This window comes from Papaver somniferum, chromosome 7 (genome assembly GCF_003573695.1).
Source record: "Papaver somniferum cultivar HN1 chromosome 7, ASM357369v1, whole genome shotgun sequence".
Taxonomy (NCBI): domain Eukaryota; kingdom Viridiplantae; phylum Streptophyta; class Magnoliopsida; order Ranunculales; family Papaveraceae; genus Papaver; species Papaver somniferum.
Window position 1 is genome coordinate 55,129,577 of NC_039364.1, and position 5,120 is coordinate 55,134,696.

Here is a 5,120-nt window from a genome sequence, read left to right on the forward strand (position 1 = left end):
AGTGCTTTGAGTTCGAGAGATCAATCTGTATGACGGTTTAAACCAAGAAATGGTCGTTCCATATTCAATTCGGTCATAATAGAAGGAAAATGGTCGATCTGTAGGGAGGAAGCTGAGAAGGTGCTGAGATCAATTGATTGGATTGCGGATGTGTTAAAATGCTTTGAAGATGATTTCTTTGTTCCCGACCGACATAAAGCTTATGTGTGTGTTTTGAAATATGGCTGTCATATAATGTCGATAGGTTGAAAAGCTATATGTATCAAAGGTAGTTACAACACTTAATCTCGTGTAAGTGGTGGTATTTGCAAAGAAGTGGAAATTATGGAGAAACCAGTTCCGCTTCGTTGGGTGCATTGCACGTGCTATAGGCCGCCAAACTAACCCTAGTAAATATCCCTCATATGACATTATTGACGTCTCGAGCATGGTTAAGTCTATTTTATAGATATTGTATTTATTTGGTCAATTATTGACCTAGATTTTAGTCTTAGTATATTGATGAGTCTAGCATGTTCCTCGATGACAAGTCAGGCATGCTTTACGGGGACTCGAATGAAATATAAAGTATTTGCTGAGACAAGCAACGATGTTTCGCATACCATAGTGCCAGTTGAGGCAGCAACGATACTTAGACGATTTGGATCGATAAGCATAGCTCTGATGAGATTGCTGGATCGAGCATAGACCAATATATATGCGTATATATATATATATACATATATAAGTTTGATGTGTCAAGCATTTGACAGAAAATCATATAAAGACCAAAATGTTGATATTAGAAATAACCTTAAAATATTTAATCTCGATTTATCATGCCGAAAGTGGTTCAGATAGATAAATTATAATATTAACGATGATAGCCAGACCAATGAAATATTGCTAGTCAAAATAATGTTACTAGTCAAATCAATATTGCTAGTCGTAGAAATTAAGTACTGCTAACCAGAGCAATTAGATATTCAGAGGAATATTGCTAGTCAAAGCAATAAAAAATTGTTAACCACGAAAAATTGATTTATCAATGAAAAATATTGGTAGCTAGACCAACATAAAATGACTGGTGTTTAGGCCTAGATAAAATTTTGCTTCTCAGAGCATTAGGTCTAATGTGGTAGAATGAACAAACAATTATAAAAGGAGGACCAAGATGGTGCAAGAGGGTTCGACCAAGATGGATGAGGGACCGTCCAACGTTGATGAGGGACCGTCCAAGGTTGATAAGGAACCAAGCAAACAAAATCCACTGTTAGAGGACTCTTTGAAATATGATCGATATATCAAGATATACACTCTGGTTAGGATGAATCGTTATCGAACCGTGTATAAAGGCATTGTTCGTAAACGATTAGCCGAAACTAGCCGATTGAAATATAAGCTTAATCATTTTCATAAACACTTAAGACTTTAAAGTTAGAATCACAACCATAGATTATAATGTGATCAATCATGTCTATATAGTGTTCTTGGAGATTTATTCAAATGCTAATTATCTCACATAAATAATTTTATGTGCATCTGAAAATATTCGACAGGGTAAGTACATGTACCAGGTACGTGTACTCAACCTTGCTCGTGACTATATTTGTCATGGTACATATACTTGGTATGCGTACCCTTAAGACAAATATAAGTTCCGGAACATACAAAATTTTTCCGGTTTGCGTACCGGGTATAGATACCACATTGGTTTCAAAACCAACAGTTCTTTTTGGGTATGCATACTAGGTATGCGTACCATTCCAGGTTCACGAGTTCACAGACTTTTTGTGGTATGGATACCGGGTATGCGTACCACTAAGTCACTGTTGACATATAACTACTCCGGTACGTGTACTGAGTACATGTACTACGGTTCCAGACCTATAACAGTTTTCCCATTTTGTGAGACTGGTATGCATATTGTCATGTATCCAGATTTACTTTAGTTCTATATTTCTCTCTAGATCAATTTGAAACATTCCCGAATTACGTTAACGACACATATCATTGTTCCAGGCTATTTTCGAATTATAATCTTGAATCATAATTTAGATTATGAACAATAAATTGTTCTTAACCGAAATTCATCAAGTATGAATAAATGTTCATTAAGCGTAGTCATATATATTTCGAGAACTAATTACCAAGATAAACTTGACTCGGAGTTCTTGATATGCTTATGATAGTCTAATTAGTTATGCGATAACGTTTCATGGATAAAAGGATGAATATAACTTGAGAAATAGGTGATTCAGTCTTCACTTGCCTTTTGTTGAAGAAGTTCTCCAAAAGTTTCGGTTGATCTTCGACTTCAAACGGTAGAACGCAGTGATGTCCGATTCTCAACTACATACGTATATCTTAATCCGAGACTTAACTAATTGTAGACTAGAAATCAAGATATTGTTTTGACAACTAAATTTGACGACAAGCTTGAGATAGCAACACTTGTGAGTTCGACCGAGCAATCCACTAACAATTACAGGTTTGGTTAGCCTATTTAGAAGAAAAAAGTTCCTGAATAATATCGTTTTAGAATTTAGTTTTAATAGCTGAATCAACTCAGTTGGATCGGTTATGACAACTCAAATCGTCTCAAACTAGCTACAGATTTCTGATAACTTGGTAAACAAGTTATGGGCTATGATTTGGGTTATGGTTAATAAATAGAAAAATATTGTGGATTATGGTTGATATGGGTTATGATTAATAAAAGTGTGGGATATATTTAAGAGAAGCCTAAAAGATTGAAAACTCAACGGGACGAGGCTCTAATATCATAGTACATGTTAATGCTTTGAAGACGTTACATAATCAGTCAGAGATACCTGTAACGGGGTTTTATTTTTATTTTCTTACGGGATGAAAAATATGAGCTTCATATTTATGATGATGGGTAAGTGACATACAAAATTCTGATATTTTTTTACAGCCGAGCAGAGGCGATTTTACGATTTTCGCTTTCGTCAAAAATCCACTACCAACAGTTAGCTAATTATGTAACCAATTTATGCCACCCACTGACAATCATACAACACATAAATAAATCAAAACTCTAACATCACATTCAAATAGATACATCTTCAAATTATAACACAAATCATCTTGATTGAGATTTTTTTATTTCAAAATAAAGGTATACAGTAACATCACACTTCAATTATTTCATCAACAATTAATCACAAAACAATTAAATAAGTATAAGGTTTTTACTATATTTATGTTCAAATATTATTACGAGTTGTATGAATTGTAATTTATTTTATTTTTTGAAAGAGCTAACATTGGTACTTGGTAGAGAACTATTTTTCTTCCGCATTGCGTGCGTTTAGGCTGACACTTATGGAGCGTCCCCCTACCACGTGTACAATGGTGCTACAAATAAGAAACATGATATAAGCATCTAATTGATTAAATGAGACACTGTTGCTAAACCTAAGGTTCTAGGTGGTTTGAACATTAAAAAATCTGAAGTTATGAATATTGCTCTTCTTAGTAAGCTTTCCTGGAGAATCATCACATAGGAAAATTCCCCGTGTTATACTATTATGAAAAGTAAGTATTTTCCAACTCATAATCCTCTTCACCATGTTAATGACAAATGTGGTTCTTGGGTTTGGAAAGGTGTTAGTTTGCAAGGGTTTGAAGACTATTAGGGATAATTACTGTTGGGAGGCAGGAGACGGCAGAAGAATATAAAGTTCGGAAAGATGTTTGGATTCCGGGTTGTTAGAAACCACCATCTTCTCAATTTGCTTCATCTTCTATGAAAACTGTTGATCAATTGATTGACCACAATACTAAATCTTGGAAAATGGTTGTGTTGTGTCTGTTTGATGATAGGACTGTTCATGATATTTTCTGCATTGAAATTCCTAGTCATAGTAAGGACCCATTGTGGTGGGTGTTGGCTCCCGATGACCTGTTTACTGTTAAGACTGCATATAAAGTTGTAGACGCTTCTGGTAATAACAATACATCAGATGGGAATTTTCCATGGACTAAGTTTTGGAAAACTAGTCTATCGCCTTAGATTTTGCACTTCTTGTGCAAGCGTGTGCATGGGTGCTTGACAATTAGGGACAAATTAACAAGATATATGGCTGATGTTAGCCCCATTTGCCCTTTTTGTGATAAGGAAGTAGAATCAATCCAACATATGTTAATAGATTGTGATGTAGCAAAGGAAATTGGTTGGCTGTTAACGTTAATCTTGAAGGTATGTTTAATTGAGTCTGTTTTAATGATTGGATGCCTAGCTGGTTCTCTGCCGGTGGTCATAATATTAGGGATCAACATGAAATGATTTTGCTGGATTTACACTTTGGAATATTTGGAAGCTAAGATGGGTTGTAGTTTTTGATAGTGCACAAATTAATATAGCTTATACAGTGAGTCAGATCAACATTCACAAGGCAGAATGAGCATCTAGTTGCAGTAATCAATTGGTTGTTGGAAATTCAGGCCCTATATCCAGAGCCCAAGTTATTTGGAAGAAACCACTTATTTTATTTAAAAAGATTAATTTTGATGCATCTTTTGTAAAATAAACTAAACATATGGGTGCATGTCTAATAGTTGTTGATGATACAAACAATTGAAGAGTGGCAAGATGCATATCAGGAGTAACTCAAGATGCTGAAAAAGCAGAAGCACTTGCTACATCGGAGGGGATTAAGTGGACAGTAGAGCACCAGGTCCTCTTTTAAGCTTGAAGGGGATTGTCTCAATGTGGTGAATGCGATTAATGGTAAGATAGGATCAATGAATTGGACTATAAATAGTATTATTAATGACAAGAAGAGTGTACATGCGATGCACGTCGGCAACGGAAAAGTAGAACCATCGTAAAAGTGAGAACTACCCGGGAAAAGAAAAGGCGATGAAGTATTAGGACGGTTTCTAATTTAAGGTCCTTATACTTTTTTCTTATTTCAAATAAAACCCTCAATAATTAGCATATCTAACTGAAATCCTTTTCAATCTAACAGATAAGATATAAATACGAATTATATCCAATGGTTACGGTGAATAGTTCAGACGGAAATTCCTCTTCAGATCCGACAGATGAATTTTAAATCAGGGAGATCTGACGGTTTCAAGAGCTTTAAGATTTGCTGCTCTCATTAAAAGGG